The 18,216-nt window shown below is 37.5% G+C and overlaps 1 protein-coding gene across 13 annotated transcripts in view; it reads right to left on the bottom strand.

Annotated features, from left to right (window-relative positions):
* Positions 1-4,518, bottom strand: part of Magec2l1 (MAGE family member C2 like 1) — a 173,846-nt gene extending 169,328 nt beyond the window's left edge. For all 13 annotated transcript variants that reach the window (XR_015646800.1, XR_015646801.1, XR_015646792.1 and 10 more), the window contains exons 1-4: positions 4,480-4,518; positions 2,683-2,716; positions 2,246-2,350; positions 1,556-1,638 (exon numbers count right to left, since the gene is read on the bottom strand). The gene's annotated coding sequence lies outside the window, so the exon portion shown is untranslated. The remainder of the gene's footprint in view (positions 1-1,555; positions 1,639-2,245; positions 2,351-2,682; positions 2,717-4,479) is intronic.
* Between the last annotated feature and the right edge of the window lie 13,698 nt (positions 4,519-18,216).

Genomic DNA, 18,216 nt, shown 5'->3' with positions numbered 1-18,216 from the left:
CTGTCTCGGCAAAGGATCTGAGCTAGATTGGGTGTCTCTGTTCAAGGAAGAAGTCTGCATTCTGTGGAGTGATGCTGTGCTGTGGATAGTCTCTCCTGTGCTGAAGGTCCCATGATGTGTGTTGTGTGATGTGTGTTGTGGGTAAGGCTGCATGTTCTTGCAAAGGTTAGTGTGACGTGAGGGAAATCTGTTTTACTTCGTCTGCCAGGTCTCCCTTGGTGGGAGCACACATGAGGAGTAGTATTTATCTTAACAGGACTGTTGTGCTGTGGAGAGAGGCTTGCTGTGAAGAGTACTTACGTGCTCTGAGAAGAAGCTGTATGCTTTTGGAAGAATCTGTGTTGTATGAATTAAGTCTGTATACTTCATGTGCTCTGGATAGGGTCTGTGTGATGTGAAGATGAGCTATAGTGTTGAGATTTTGTCTGTGTTACAGGCACTGTCTTCACAGTAAGGTAAGACTCACTATATGGTACTAATCAGTGTCCTTTAGCTTGGTCTCTGTGTTGAAGAGAACATATGTGCAGTCTAAAAGACCCTAATATTATGGAAGGTGTCCATGTGATAAGAGGCAAATCTTTTTGCTGCAGTCTACAGTAATAAACCTCAGGATAGTGTAACACTCTGCTGTAGGTCATCTGTGGGATATGTGAGGTGTCTGCATTCTGGAGGGTAAACACCTATATGTATAATTTGCTCAGCATGGGCATTAGGATGAGTTCATTGTACAGTGCATGCACCACTCTGTGCCAGACATGTTTTGACATCAGCAAATAACAATAAAGAATACTTTTTAATGGTTATTATGTAACACTTTTCTAAATGTGCTGTTATTATTCCTATTTTACAGCTAAGGAAGCTGAGGCACGGGATGACTAAGGAATTTCATACAACTGTCAAGAAAGAGATGGAGGTTTGAAATCAGACCATCTGTTTCCTGTAGCCACACTATAAGGATCCCTTTGGGCCCTAAGGATATTTGGGACCATAATAATTGGAAAAACGTCATGATCACTGCTGAAACTATTGACTGTGGCTGTGCTAGGAGGGAAAACAAGGGAGAAATCTTCTGAGGATTAAAAAAATGCAATGCTTATGTGCAGTAACAATCTCAGTTTAAGGAGAGAAAAACTGACGTCTGTGGAATTCCTCTTCCAGTCACTGCGGAGGTGGAGGAGAAGAGCCCTCCCAAGGCCTCACAGCCGCATTCTGCATTCTGCCACTGCAGATGAGCCAATGCGCATGCTCTGGTGAGCTCCTGTTGCCAGGGAAACCAGACTCCAGTCATAAACAAATCACAGCCTAATATGGCAAGTCAGGAAATGACTGGAGCTGTGTCTATGAGCCAAAGAGTCCCTTGCAATAACAGTAGGCAAAGAAAGCAGCCTGATACTCACCCTCTTTTTCTGTCCCAAATTAGAAAAGGCCAGGGGCTGTGGTAAGAAGTTAATAGGCAGGGGGTGGGGATAGGGGGAGCTCAGAAGGAGTAAGGGGTGAAACTGAGAACAGCAGGTGATTTTTAACTGTCAAATACTTCTGTTACTGTTTAACTTACCTCCTACTAAAAGCCTCTATGTTTCCTGTCTTGACCTTTCCACTTGCAGTAAATAGAGATGGACCACAGCGATGTTTTCACGTCTTGAAGATATAATGACAGTGGTAGCATATATTGAGACTTACCCTCCATCCTTTAGATCCCGATCGATCGTATTACTGCCAGCAACATTATTGAAAACATTTCTGCATCTCATGCATTTCTTACATTTCCCTCTTATCTCCCTCTAGAGAATTCCAGGAACCAAATCCACACAGCTTTAACTCTCAGAATACTTGAGGAACAGGAAAATTTGCATTAACCTTCCTTTTTAAACACACAACTGAAATGTTAAAAGCATCCAAAAACAGTTAACACCTGAAACAGTGTTCCATGTCATTGGATTCCCCAACTTCTAATTTGTAAAAATAAATAGAAAGATAAATAAACAAATATTTATAAATATCTTAAATATATACATATATGTATATGTCTGAGTTCTATATATTTAAGTTTTATTTAAGATATTTTTGCTTAAGAAATATATATATATATTCTGTTTGAGATTCACTGTACTAAACTGTATGCAGCTAAGACTCTTGAAAGGCAAAATGTATAAACACATTGGCTTATCAGGCTGTGGGATGTGGCAAGAAGGTAAAAGTACTATTGTGGAATGTAACCATCTTGAATAGAAAGAAAATGGCCGACCTGTGGAAAGCTACGCCCTATCTAGTGGGAGAGCAGCTGTTGACATTTCACGGCAGTGGAAGAAGGTTGTATTATTCAATACGCAATGCTGAAACAATTGGTGACCTATTTGGAAAAAACACAAAATTAGATCCTATTTTATACCATACATTTTAAATTAATTCTATACAAATTGCAGGGTTAATTATAAAAATAAATAAATAAATTTCTAGAAAAAATACAGGTGAATGTATATGTGGAGGAATACCCTAAAAAAGAAAACACAAAAATCAACTGACAGATGTAGATATTTTAAAATATAAAGCAGTAAAATGCTCCCAAAATCAGTATAATAAGTGACAAAACTAAATAGTCAAATAATGACTTGAAAATGATGTTTTTATCACATATGATCAACAAATTAAGCAAGAAGGGAGATACTTGAAACTGATTCATACCATTTAATCCACAAATTCCACGTCTCAATTTTTCCTAGGAGGAAAAGAACAGAAGGGCACACAAAGATTTATATGGAAACAGATTTCTCAAATCATTTATAATAGCAAAAAAAGCACATTTATACCTTCATTATTTGGAGTTTAGTAATACTCCCATGTGATAAAACTATGCATCTCCTAAACACATTCCTGTGAGATATCTTAAAAGATGAGAAATTGTTTCCAATACATACTTAATGAACAAAGCAGAATAAAAACTCATGTGATCTTTAGATTGTATGAAATATACATTTCTCTGCATATCTTTGTACCTATGCAGAGACAAGAGACTGACAGCAATTATGCTAAGGTAATGGCGTTGAACATAATCTTTGCAGTCACCTTTAAATTTTCCCAAATTCTGTACAATACTGTGTTTTGATCATAAAGGGAGAACTAACATTTTAATGAGATATTTTAATAAACATATGAAAAGCTCTGAGAATGCAGAGAAAGAAAGTCTAAGAACAAAGACAATAAAAAGCAAAAATTAAATAGCAATGCCAGATTACACATGATTAACTTCATCCACCACAGCATGACTACAGCATTCTTTGCATGTTTAGATGTACAGAATTTCTTATACAAGATGGAGTCCTGGAAATTTTTCTTCACTACACCACAGAACAGTCACATGTCCCTGGATGCGTCACTCTTTGCCGCAGTGCCTTGCTGATGCCACCCCCCCCCTCTTAACATGCTGTTCCCTTTCCCTGCAAAACATACCCCAGCAGACATGTTCAACTTGAGGAATGGCTTATCTTCAACGATTTTGTAATAAGCCTTTTCATGCTCATATTCCTCTATAATCTAGGTTTTGTCATCTAACTCAAAAGCCAATCTGCCTATCATTTTATTATTATTATTTTTTCCTTTCAGGTCAGTTGTCAAAACCAAGGTGAACTCCAAAGAAATTTAAAAATATTTGACTTCATTTCTTTTTCTGTTTTCTTACAGGAACCAGCATAAAAGAGCACACACAATTTCAGGGATATTGAGAAGCAAACAGAAATGCTGCATCTATAGGAATCTCTGCTACATGCTCACATTCCTTTTCAAAAAGCAAAGAAAAGCATCCAGAAGATTCTATCGATTGTACAACATGACATGCAAAAAGCAAATGGATTTTACAAGTGAAGGCACAGTCAAAATATTTGTTACTTCTTTTTCATGATTTTTCATCCTACAACCAAATTTTAATCTCCCCAATTCAATACACATTCATCTTTCCTACAAAGCAACCAGTCTTAATATTATTCCAGTCTGCCTTTTTCATTCCTTTCCTATGCAGACATGTCACGGCACCATCTTCTTAATTAAAAGCAAATGGAATACACTATCCTATCCTCCACTGCAAAATATTTTCTGCATGTCCACCACACACCAAGATAACAAACCAGATCTGAGAACCCCCTGAATACTGAATCATAGCTATCATTTCATTACGTAGAATTCAAACATCATACAGCTGAGATATCATTTAATATCTTCAATAAATCTTTTTTTGATATGTATCTTATCAGATTCACAATTTACGTGTGTTCTATATTTCTTTCTATCAAGTCATTCATCATTTAGGAAGCGAGCCTTAAATTAGGAACGTGAGCGTGGAATAAGAATATATTCAATTTTCTTGGTGCTATGGACTAGACAAATTCTTACACAGGTCTATGATATTCTATCCCATGAAAATGCATCATTTGCTTTAGAAAACAGAGCCTTAGCAACTATTTTATGAGAGCTTTCTCAGCTACTTACCAGTTGCGTGCTTTCTGTCTCTCCATCAGCTCTGAAGCTGTCGCACTGAAGGAGTGGGAGGGAAAAGCAGCAGCGCAACAGCCTCTTGAAAATAAACTGTGCTGTGAAGAAGGGATTAGCCCAAAGGCAAGAAATGAAATGCTTCGAGATTCTCCTCCCAAATCCTCACAAACATTAGATCATACTAAACACTGCATGCTACAATTCATATGCTCATCAACGGACAGAGTTTAATGGTTCAACTTCTGGTACAGAACATACTTAAATTACCTTAATTTCCAGTGGAACCCCTACAACATCATGGGCTTTTGGCTCTCCCGTCTCCTAGCAACATTCTCGCATTAATACACTTTTACTGCAGTAGTCCTATTAGACATTAGAGAACACTGACAAGGTCTAGTTTCTGCTGAGAATCACTATTATTCTGTTGCTTAATATGCATTCTCCCCTGGGTAAATAGTGTGGAAAGTGTGTGAAGAATTCAGTAAGCCCTTTACAGAAAAAAAAAATGACACAAATTGCATTCCACGGTAAAAATCAGATCGACTCACCCTGACTCAAGACAGTATGGGAACAGAAACTTTAAAAATAAATAGAATATAATTCACTTTTCTTCCAAAGCTTTCTAATATAATAATCCACATAGGCTATAAAATAGGTATTTTGTTTTAACTTTTGTAGAATCGTTTAAGTAACATTTATAACCAAATCTGTCTTAAGATTTCAGCTCCAATTATAGGTTACCAATAGGTGGAAAAATAAAGAAAGAAGTTAAATAGTACATTTAACTTTTTAACATAAAGATTAAAAAATGTACACCTCTCAGTAACATACCCTTACCTTTATAATTAGCTTTTGTTTTTCACTTTTGTTTTAAAAATTTAGGAATGCCTATTTAAAATACTACACAAAGGGCTTCTATATTTTGCCAGGTAAGAAATTTCTGACAATCCAGTTTAATATTTTTTACTACTTTTCAGTTATTGATTTCTAAATAGTGTTCATCACAAACCAGTTTATTGGAGAAATAGCTGATTCTACATTTGGTACGAGGAAAGTACACAGCTTGCTTATATCCAAAAGTAGAAAATCATTCAAACTATGATGGACACACCCCAATAAGGTCCAAGATAAAGAAAGGGTTAAGGCATTTTACTGACCAAATATATTGTTTCCAGTGGAGCAGAAAGTAAGACAAAGTCTCATTATGTAATCCAGACTGGGATGAACCCCACTTTCTCTTGGCTCCACCTCCTGAGTGTTAGAATGACAACTACATGCTACCACACTGGGCAGTTTATTTCAGATCATCGCAAAGAACAATAATGAGAGTAGTAAGTTATGAAATATTGAATAAGAGAATCCTTGTAATCACCGTAATTTGTAATGCCTGCAGAAGGACAGGCAAATCGTCTCTTTATAGGAGACGAATAAGGGATGACACAATCAGTATATAAACGCCCTCTCAGTAAACACCAGTGTAACCACCGGCTCAGACAGACAGCATCAGCGTATAACACAGTGCTGGGTGAAATACTGAAAAGAGAAAACTCACTGAACTGCGCAGTATCACAGAAGATCTGATTAAATATGAAACATGAAGACATTATCGATGGAGAGATGTGATATACATCAACTTAGTTAATTAAACTTCATACCAATAATCATGTAAGTTGAGGTATGCCTCCACCAATGGGGTGGAATTGGAAGCACACAGCCCCTAGATGTGCCCTTACCAACACTGTAATCATGTACTTGAACATGAAGGTGCAATTAGAGAAGTGTGCATTGTGGGACATTCTAGGTTACAACTAATGTAAAACTTGCCAAATATCATCGTTAAATGTTAAACAGGGTGGGTAGAGAAGCTGTTCTAAATTAACATGTAAAGAGACATGATCATTGAAATGATGCATGAGTTTAGAAAATCAAATAGCTCTAACTGATATTCTGTAGACAGTATCAGACAGACATAGTCTGGAGCTAATTTTGCATTTATGTAAAAATTCTTTAGTAGGACAATACATGATGTAAGACTTGATCTTATAAGACATATGATGAAGTACTGGGAGATAAAAAACTAATATATATAGATTGCTCCATGGTGTTTTAGAAAAAAGCCATGAAGACAGTAGACAGTTAAATCTGTCAGGTGTTACCCTTTCAGCCTGTCTGTGACCTTGAAATATTTTAAAAGAAAAAGCAGATGAATCTTACAAACACAGAAGAAAAGTATTTCATAAAATAACTGTGAAATAATTATGAAGTTAGACTTTATACTCCTAATGGAATTAATGAGTTAGTGAACCATAAGAGAAAGCTTTTCATGCTGACCATCATATGATGAATATTTATAATGCACCATCTAGTGATAAAATTCTATTTCAGTGACCGAAAGATTTGAAAGAAATGCTAAATTTGACAAATGACCCATTAAATATAATGACCCATTAAACACAATTCTTTTGTTTGGTGTGGAAACAAGCAATTTAATTTTTTAGTATTCTATTAACATATTAATCAGACAAATGAATTTCTTTCATATGGCATTTCCATAATACATATATAGTTATACCTACCTTCTTGGCTACCCTCAAAATTCCCATCTTCCTTTCCTTCCTTCAAGTGGCCCCTTTCTTAATCTATTAGGCCCTCTTCTAATTTCAGGAGAGAAAACATGACAAGGTCTTTCTACATAGCATACTTTGTACAATACGATGCCCTTGAAGCCCTTTCATTCCCTTGAAAAAGATAGCATTTCATTCTTCTATATTGCTGACTAGTACTGCAATATATATATGTATATATATATATGTATTATTTTCCATATATCCCTCATTCATTTTTCTCCTAGTTGGCAGGTAGGTTGACTCCCTGTATCAATTATTGAGAGTAGTACTACAGAAAAAGCTATGGTGGCATGTCTTTTGTGTTTTGATAGTAGAGAAAGCTTCTATACTTGTAAGTAACACAGCTCTCTTTAAAGCTGTTTTTTGTTTGATCTTTGTTTGTTTTTGAAAACCCATGCAAATTTTGTTTTATCTCAAAGGACAATTGTTAATTTCAGAAAATAGAGCTTTGCTAGAAATATATTTATTCTGCTTCATAAGGGGAAACCACCACTATAATTCCAGAGCTGAGGAGGCAGAACCCAGGGTATTCTTATAAATGCAAGGTCATCGTGGTCTACATCATGAGTCACAGGTCAGCCTGAACTATATATACAGCAAGTCTGTATCACCAAAAAGTAAAACAGGAAATCAAATTGATAAAATATAACATTTAATTTGTTTTACTCTTACTTTCTTCCTTGACCCTGGATTTCTGACGTCTAATGAAAATTCAGACATTTCTTCAAGTTCTCAAGCCAGAAAATAGCTCTCCAATGTGTATTAAACAAGAACAAGAAACAAACAAACTACAAAAATTATAAATCATATTAATAATGAAAAACATTCTATGTGAGCCAGCGATATGTTTCAGCAGCTAATAGCACTAACAATCAGAGTTTGTTTCCTGAAACCCACAGTGTAACGAGAGATTCAACTCCCAAAGGTTGTCATCTGGCCTTCACATGCATGCTGTGATACCCACGGGCAAGCGTACACACATGCATGTGCACTTGCACACACATCAAATAAAAACAAATTTTTAATTGAAAAATATTAATACAAATAGTCCAATAATGTAAAAGATTTAGTGTGAATAGCCCATCATAATTTTCGAAGTACAATTATTCTACTTAAAACTGGAATATAAAACATTAGTTTTACTTACATTTAGCATTATGCATATTTTAGACTTCTTGATAAGACCAAGTTATGTTTTCATTTCTCTAAATCTTTGTTTTCATTTTTAATATTTATTTATTATGCATAGAGTGTTCGGTCGGATCTCTGGAAGAGCAGCTAGCAGAAGGCCTTTAGCCTCTGAGGCATCTTTCAGCCCCTCTAAATCTACCTTTAGCCTGTCTCCACCCTCCATTCCATGAACTGGCATAGCCTTTTAGATAGTATCTTCACCACTAAGCATTCCTAAAGGTTCTTGGAACATCCAAGAAGTTAAAGGTATTAAGAGACAAGGTGGGTACCCATATCCATTGGCAAGAGCAATATGCTATGTGAGTCTAGCAGGCATCAACATAGCCACCATGATCCTACCGAGAACCTTTGTGAAATTTAGTGAAAAGGATACTTTCTAGGCACATTGAAGGAAAATACCTCTTTGGTTTAACCAAATACTCCATATTATGGGACACATTAGAAATGAGAATTATCTGTGGGCTTAAATGGTCGTTAGGCTCATGGCACACAAAAAAGAGAATGCAGCCCGAAGAGAATCCAGGACTGGTGCCTACTCTTATGCACCAGGTCCCTTTCAGAATTGGAATCCCCAATTTGAATATGTAATAGCAGTGCTAAGCTGGGCACATGGCACACATTATCAAAGCATTCAGAAGGCAGGGGGATAATCACTTTGATGGTAGACTAAGGTAACTACATAGCAAATTGCAGGCCAGTATAGGCTATGTAGTAAGTCACTATCTTAAAGATAGATGATAGATAGATAGATAGATAGATAGATAGATAGATAGATAGATAGATGATAGTAGATAGATAGATGATAGTCAATAGATAGATAGATAGATAGATGATAGTAGATAGATAGATAGATAGATAGATGATAGTCGATAGATAGATAGATAGATAGATAGATAGATAGATAGATAGATAGATAGATATAGATAGACAGACAGATAAACATACAAATGTAAGTATGTAAGTTCAACCACTGTGGCAGATTTTTTTTTCGGTCTTGTTTTCTTTCCTGGAGGCCAGCAAAACCATTGTTCTTAGGTTTTATGAGCCTAAAACATACTGCCAAGGTTTTAGCCCTCTCTGACCCTTCTTCCCTTTTAAAGTGCCCATTAGACAAGTGCTCTGAAGAAGTCACTGCTCACTATTCATCTTCACCCATCATAAAACCATGACCTTACTCCTCTTTCTAACACTTGCATAAGAATTTTGCATCACCCACTTGCATCAAAATCTTTGTTGTACACAAGTGTCTGGCCCAGAGTTAGAGTTGTGGGAAGAATATCAGAAGTTTAGAGTTGTGACTCTTAAAATATTAACGTGTTTCTGGATTGCCTGATTAGATCAGACTCAAAACATGAAGTTTCTCCTTGTGTGTCTTATAAGCATTCCCACCTCCAAGTCGCTATGATTTGTAGGTGGCGGCATTCAGTGTAGGCTTAGTCATAGAGACAAAATTGCAGCTGTTTGTGTCATCAGATTCAAAGCTCCCCCAAAGTTCTAATTGCCTTTTATAGACATTGGATCTCAAGCATAAGAAAAAAATGTTTATCTCATGTATAATAAGAAACGTATAAATTAAAAGTATGCCAAAATACTGATTCTTGGCAATATTGAAAATGATAAAAAAAATTTGCATGGTCAGGAAATGACTCAGTGGATAAAAGTCCTTGCCACACAGTGAAGATTTCATATTCCAGAACCCATGTAAAGCCAGACATGTAGCATGAATGTCTGTAATCCAAGTGCTACCATGGAAAGATGAAAGACCTAGACAGGAGACTTCCCAGAAGCTCATGGACCAGCTAGTCAACAAAAACAAACAAACAAACGAGGTACCTTAATGTGGATGGCAAGGAACAACACGCAATGTTTCCCTGGGAATGTGTGGTTTGACGTATGCACACCTGCATATTCTCTCTCTCTCTCTCTCTCTCTCTCTCTCTCTCTCTCTCTCTCTCTCTCTCTCTCTCATACACACACATATACACATATGCAAACACTTTCACAATTTGATATAGCTAATGTGTTATTTGTACTAATAATGAATTTGCCATTAATAGAGGTATGCTGTCAGCATGTATGAGAAAAATACATGTATTACTTTTGACATGGCAAATTTTAGAATTTTTTTTACTTTAACACAATACTGTTACATTTCTCTAGTCTAGGTACTCTTCTCCTTCTAGAAAATTATCCTATCTTTTCTCTTCTCAAGTACCTAATTTCCCACAGCTTCACTCTTGGGTGATGGTCTTGTTTCAATTTCCACTGAGAAAATACAGGAGAGCAAAAGCAAATTTCTACAGCTTCTACTACTGCATCCCACTGGGACTTACATCTGAACTCGCATCTTTCCCATGTGTCAACTAACCCCCACCCTGGCTCCAATTTCTTTCTTCTTAGTCTATCTACTTTTGCACAGAAGAATTCTGCCTGCCAACACTGATCCATGGACCTGCACCATTCATTCCATTGCCTACATAACTTTGCTCTTACTACTTGGCTTCCAACTGCACACAACATCCTTTTCTCTCAGCCTCTCTGGTTCTTTTGCTATTTATAGTAAATGTCTTATCGCCTTATAGTAAAGATCCTCAAAAAAAAGCTGCTATAATTTGCTGTCTTCATTCCTTTCCTTACCTTCTCTCACTAAGACGGCTCACGAAAGATCCACCAAAAACTTTCCTTGGCCACATCTCCCAATATTCTCCCCATAGCCAACTCACAGTCAGTTCTCAGCCTGGCCCTACCTGAACCATGCTTGGTTGCTTGTGGCATTATTATATGTTATGTGTATGGGTATTTTGCTTTTCTATTTCTCTGTACATCATGTGTATGCAGAGGTCAGAAGAGGGTCAGATTGCCTAGGATTGGAGTTAGAGATGGCAGTGAGCACCATGTGGGTGTGAGGAACTGAATCCATGTCCTTTGGAAGAACAGCCAGTGCTCTTAACTGCTGAGCATCTCTCCAGTCCCAGATTGTGGGGTTTTTATTGTAATATTATAAATTAAATTATTCAAATATACTAAAACCTCAAAAGGACTGTAATGTTGAACCCACTTATCACCTCAATAATGGAATATTTTCTGCACTCACTTTATGAGCCCGTGTTAGTTTTCCCATGCCCTTCTATCAAGACCATACACCTCTGAGCCCTTTTTTAAATTTCTATTTGCTAAAGCTATCTCCACTGGTATCAGTGAAGGGGCAGAAAGATAAACAAAGGAAGGTCAACCTAAACTGTTAAGTGGAAGGAATGAAAGGAAAATAGTTAAGTAGCTTCTTGCTCTCTTGATCAATTCATACCAACTATAATGGTGGTTTAGTTTTTAATTCTGGGCACGAGAAAGAAATATTAACTCATAGGCTAAAACCCAGAGATTTGGTAATAGATCACATGCTATAAGCTAAACACTAGGTAAAATGTGATTTATTTAGAAAAAGACACAAAGTGGGGGTGGAGTGGGAACTTAGAGGTAGATCTGGGGACATTTAGAGAAGCTGGGGTGACTATGATACAAATTCATTGTATGGATATGAAATTCTCAAATAATTCATTAAGATATTATAGTTTATAAAGAATGGGGATTTAGCTGAGTGGTGGTGGTATACACCCTTTAATCCCAGCACTCAAGTGTCAGAGGCAGGTGATCTCTGAGTTCAAGGCCAGCTTGGTCTACACAGTAAGTTCCAGGACAGCTAAGGCTACACAGAGAAACCTTGCCTTAAGAGAAAAAAAAGTATGTGGATTTATAAATTTCAATCCAGAATTACCCTACTATTTCTCTTTTAGTAGCACAGAAATTGAGACAATGAATGCGCCTTCATTCATGAATCACAATTCTGTTTGCTAAATACATTGCTAGCATGCTCATGCTGAGTTGAGAATTCAAATTCCCTGCACTGTAGGGGAGAGGACCTTTGACTTCAAGCAGAAGACAAATGACATTAAAAAGAAATGCCCCGTGGGAATTTAATTTGTATTTGCTTATATAATGCTGCAAAATCTATTTTCAGTTCTCCTCTAATTAGTTGAAATTGTTTTTCTAATTTCATTAACTATGTCTGATTTCCTTTCTATCCCCCTATGGGAACAGCAAAGTAATGAATGAATATGTTACAGACAGGCAGATTTAAAATTATAATAACTTTTATTTTCATTTAAGCAGTGATTCTGCATAGAGGAGGTCTTCCTTAAGAAGAATGTATACAGCTAGTCATCTCATTTTCCTGACAGATGAAAGATGTTTTCTGCAGGACATACATATATAGTAAACACCATACACTATAGCAAATAAGCATTAATTAGGATGTTGTGTACTGCCAATGAACAATAATCCTGATGATGGTAACTACAATATTTTATACTCAAATATATCTGCTAATTATTATTTGAAAATATATAATACGCTATTGCTGGGGTTCTTGATATCTTTTTTTAAACATGTATCAAAAGCTGGGGAAGCATAGCTCACTAAGTAGCACGCTTTTCCCACAAGCATGAGGACCATAGTATGATTCCCAATGCCTAATAAAACCCGAGGCCTGGAATCACACTTGTAACACTCCTACTGGGGATGTGGAATTAGGAAGATCCCTATTGCTGAATGCTTAGCCATCTTCTCTCAATCACTGAACTCCAGACCAAGGAGAAACTGTCTCAGAAACCAAGGCGAGCAACTCCTGAAGAACAATACTGTAGATTGTCTTCTAGCCTCCACACTCAGGTGAAAACATGTGCAACATGCACACACAAATGATCCAAATAAAATACAATTTATTACAGCAGAAAACATAGTTCATTCCATGTAATTAATGTTTTCTTAGACATTTTATGATGCATATACACATAGACAAACGTAAATACAAATAAATATACTGAGTTATAAAAGTTACTTGGTTCAAAACTGTTAAAAACCGCTCTTGCCACATACTGACCTTTTTCCTACCTCTCCACCTGAAATGTAGAACCATGAAGCAAACATGAGTCTCTAGCTGAAATTTTAATCGTTGAGAGAATAGTGAAGCCGTGGTGGCTTTCTGTCAGAAGCAGCTGTGGAACCTTTGAGGGCATTCTGTCAAACATTCTATCCAGCTTGTGGGCAGGCTTGTTTCAGTCAAGGTGTATTATTAAGTTGAACAGTTTTAGACAAAGTGTGTCTTGATGGAGAACACCAGAAGCAGGAAGCCTGGGTAGAACAGAAGCCATATATGAGCAATACACTCCAGCAGTCAAAATTTTTTGAGGAACACATTTATTTCTTATGCTAGAACTCCATAGGTAAAATTAGTCATTGATGCAAGCTGGCATTAAAACCAACCAAAGTACCAAAGTAAGCGTTGCACATGGAGATACTTCAGGACCACCTTAAAGTAAATAAGTGTGCATGGGAAAGAAAACAAAAGGAATCTTGTTACTGAGAAAACATTGCTAAAATGTTTATTTCTAGATTATCTATACATGTGGGTTACCTGGATACCCCTGATTATATTTACTCAAAGATTCATTTTTTATGTACTTAGTACTCTAAACATCAAGTTAAGGATAAGATTACTAAAAAGCAATCTAAATTTTGATTAGATGGGAGCTGGAATGTTGGCTTCATGGTTAATAGCGTTTGATCTATCAGAGGGCCCAGGTTTGATTTCCAGCACCCACATGATAGTTCACAACCAAGGACATGCAGGCAAAAACTGAACACATGGAAATAAAATAAATAACCCTAGACTTTAATTTCAATAAGTAAATTGTAATAAAAATCTTAAAAATAAAATTTAAATGCAGTATTACCTGATCACTCGATACTTAAGTAGATGAGCTAATGTAACCTCTCTCATGACTTTCCCATTTGGCCTACCCCTTCTCTTTTATTACTAGTCTTTAATCTTTTTAATAGACCAGTCAGCATCTTCCTCTGGGTCTGCCCTTAGACAGTTTCTCATCCTATTCTTTCCCCCCAACACCCTCCCCACACCAAGAAAATGTTCCCACCCCCACCTCACCAGACCTCCCCATTCCCTGGGGTCTCAAGTCTTTCCAGGGTTAGGTACATCTTCTCTCACTGAGGTCAGACCAGGCAGTCCTCTGCTGTATATGTGTCAGGGCCTCAGATCAGCTGCTGTATGCTGCCTCAGTGTCTGAGAGATCTTGAGGATCCAGGTTAGTTGAGACTGATGGTGTTCCAATGGGGTCACCCTCCTCCTCAGTTTCTTCCAGCTTTTCCCTAATTCAACCACAGAGGCCCTGGCTTCTGTCCAATGGTTGGGTGTAAGTATCTGCATCTGACTCTCTGAGCTGCTTCTTGGGCCTCTCAGAGGGCACCCATGCTAGGCACACATAGCATCAGTAATAGTGTGAGGCCTTAGAGCATCCCCTTGAGCTGGATCCCAATTTGGGCCTGTCACTGAACCCCCTTTCCCTCTGTCCCTTCTCCATTTTTGTCTCTGTAGTTCTTTTAGACAGGAACAATCTTGGATCAGAATTTTTGACTGTGGGATGGCGGCCCCATTCCTCCACTTGATGCCCTCCCTGTCTTTCTCCTGGAGATGAACTCTACAAGTTCCCTCTCCCCAGTATTGGGCATTTCATCTAAGGTCCCTCCCTTTGAGCCCTGAGTGTCTCTCACCTCCCAGGTCTCTGGTACATTCTAAAGGGTTCCCCCAACTAATACCTCCAGAAATTGCCCGTGTCCATTCTTCCTGTTGGTCCTCAGGGCTTAACTCCTGTTTTCCCCTAATACCTGATCATGTTCCCCTTTTCCCCTCCCTGCCCCTTTTCCACCCAGGTCCCTCCCTTCCTCTGCCCCTAAACCCACATCCAATAGAAGGCTAATATCCAAAATACATAAAGAACTCAAGAAACCAACCTCCAAAAAACCAAACAATCCAATCAAAAATGGGGTAGAGGGCTAAACAGAAAATTCACAACAGAAGAATCTCAAATGACTTGTTGACACAGAAATTCGAGGAGTGACTGTAATTTTTTCCTTCTTCTCCCAGGAATTTTCACTCATAAGAGACTCACACAATAATTCCTGTCTAGTGAAAAAAAAACCTGTTCCATAAATAAGATATAATGGTTCACAGTTAAAATTTATTCCTACACTTGTCCACATCTATATATAGATATATAGTCATATAGCTGATAGAATACTCTTAGTGAAGTTTTCAACTCTTCCAAAGTGTTAAATTTCTATTATTAGCAGCAGAAGAAAATAGGAGGACAAGGATGTGTCTATAGAAACTGAGCGAACAGAAATATACTTTCATATAAGCAATCCACTAGTTAAGAGTAGCAGATATAAAGTTAGATGAGAGCTAAATGTAAACTAATAAAAACAAAGGTAACAACAAATAATATTTAAAGTCATGCCTATGGAAGAAGGTACACTTCACCAAGGTAAAGCATAGGATAAACTGTTTCTTTAGCTGTTTGCCTCCTTTGTAACCTCTGCTTAAAAGACTGTTCTGAAAATAAACTAATTGTTTTAGACAAAACCCTCCTAGTACCTATCCACATTAATATGTTCTTCCTGACAAGAAATCACAAACAGTAGCTTTTCCTAACTGTGTCAACTGCCTCCATCTGATATACAAACTTGAGCTAACATTACTTAGGTATATCCATGTACCCCAACAGGCCTCGAGGAGCTTAGACAAAACATTTCACTCTAGTTAAAAAAATTATATATATATATATATATATATATATATATATATATATATATCATATGGCTATCATGCAAGTATTCTGCTGATAAAAGTAAAACATTTAGTCCAATAAACCTCGTCTTGTAAAAACATTCTTGACTTTTAGAAACTATATTTCAGAAAATATAAAGTAAAACATTTATATAGAAGAGCACATTTCTGAGACACATTAAACATACATTGGTTACCTTTTTGACAATTCAAGGCATATAGGGAAAACTTATACAAAAGTATAGATAAAGGACCCCAGAGACAAAAATAAATGATTTCTATAATATATAGTCCTTGTACTACCCCATGGGAAATATTTTAAGCATCATTTTTAGAAAATTGTTAAGTATTATTCTTCACCCCTCATCAAGGAAACTTCTCTTGGGGACCATTCCAAAAACTACAACCAATCAGCATTCAGAGTTGTGGAGCCCAGTCCCAGAAGTTATATCCACACAACAATTCCCACACCCATGGCTTTGGGAACACCGCAGAAGAGAAGATGGGAAGATTGTAAGACCCAGAGCATTAGTGAGGATCTAGTATCATCCCAGAAAATGTTAGGAGCTATACTATACCTAAAAAGTCTTACCAGCACATGAGCTAAACAAGGCTGATACCAGTGACCTTGTCAAACTGGAAGGGAAAAGCTCCCTAGGCCTCAGCCCTACACAAAGAACTATAGGCAACTGAAGAAAACTGGGTAAGGAAGAGGTGGTCCTCTCCAGAAAAGGTCACAGCAAATACTTATCTGGTGTCAAATGGTCATCCCTAAAAGCATACATACAAGTAACATTATATGGACTCGACAGACTATATATGTATATAAAAATCCATACAATTGTGAAATACCAATTGATTTAAAAAGAGGCTATAGATTTGAACAATCATGAAGATTATGTGGGAGTGTTTGGAGGCAGGGAAAGGGAGGAAGGTTGATTAAACTACTATCTGAAAAACAATTACGAAGTTGAAAATGAATAAAAGTCTTCTTGTGTGTCCACTCCTATCTCGGCACCGACGTTTGAAGACTTACATTATTAACAGCTTAGCAGGTAGCAAGCAGCCTGAGAAATACAGTATCAACAGCAGACGACTGCTGGGTCTGACATCAGTAAAAGAAGATGTGCCTAACTCCCAAGAGACTAGAGGCCCCAGGGAGTGGGAAGGTCTGGTGGAGTGTGGGAGTAGGGGGTGGAGGGTGGGGACATCCTCATGCAAATGGGAGATAGGGGGGTGAGATATGGGATGTGGAACAGTCGGAAGGTAGACCAGGAGGGGAATAAAATCTGGAGTGTAAAATAAAAGATTAAATAAATTTTTTAAAAGAAAAGAAATACAGTGTTAGGATGGGAATTCGGGACTAGCTCACTATCCAGTGTGGGAAGAGGTTAGCATCCTGGTTATTAGCTGGAACACAGCCTCTGGCACAAGGCCAAGGCTCAGCAGCTGGGGATTTCCTTAGTACTAACATGGGGAATGTCTTTGCATAGAAGTGTCCTGTTGCCACTGAGCTGGTTTAAGTATTTGTAAAACAGGTGTGATAATGGAAGAAGAGAAGGAGAGTTGGCTGTTATTGACAAGTTATTTTGATACCCCAAAAAGAGATAAACAATGACTGTGAACCTCTAACTAGAAATTAACGGATAGGCGTGAGAACGAAATTGGTGGTAGTTTACAGGTATTTACCTCCTGCAGTGGGTACTAAACACAAAGATCATTTTCTGAGACCTGGTGCTGTGTACAGTGGAGCTCTGGTGGCAATGTGTATAGTAGAGCTCTCTTTAGCCTGCTCCTGCCCTGACTCACCACAGTTTGCTCTTGCTGAGGAACAAGTCAGCCAGGAAGCTGTACTTCAGCCTTAGCTTTTAAAGATACTGGAAAGATGCCCTTGGTACCCGTTGTGGCGATTCACCGAATTCAGTCTCACCAGCCACAACATGAAGTCACTGGAGAAAATGTGTGCTGACTTGATCAGAGGTGCAAATACAAACAATCTGAAAGTGAAAGGATCCCTGTGCTTGCTTACAAGACATGGAGAATCCTTATGGAAAAAACATCTCATGGTGAAGCTCTAAGATATGGGATTGTTTCCAAATGAGAAATTACAAGTGACTCATTGATTAGCATAGTCCTTCTGAGATTGTTACAGATTTTTTTCCATCAGTATTGAGCCCAGAGTGAATGTTAAAGTGACCAATGCAGATGCCTAAGTCA

The sequence above is a fragment of the Rattus norvegicus genome, chromosome X, assembly GCF_021556685.1.
Source record: "Rattus norvegicus strain SHRSP/BbbUtx chromosome X, alternate assembly SHRSP_T2T, whole genome shotgun sequence".
In the NCBI taxonomy this organism is placed as follows: domain Eukaryota; kingdom Metazoa; phylum Chordata; class Mammalia; order Rodentia; family Muridae; genus Rattus; species Rattus norvegicus.
This window is presented reverse-complemented; position numbering and strand designations above follow the sequence as displayed.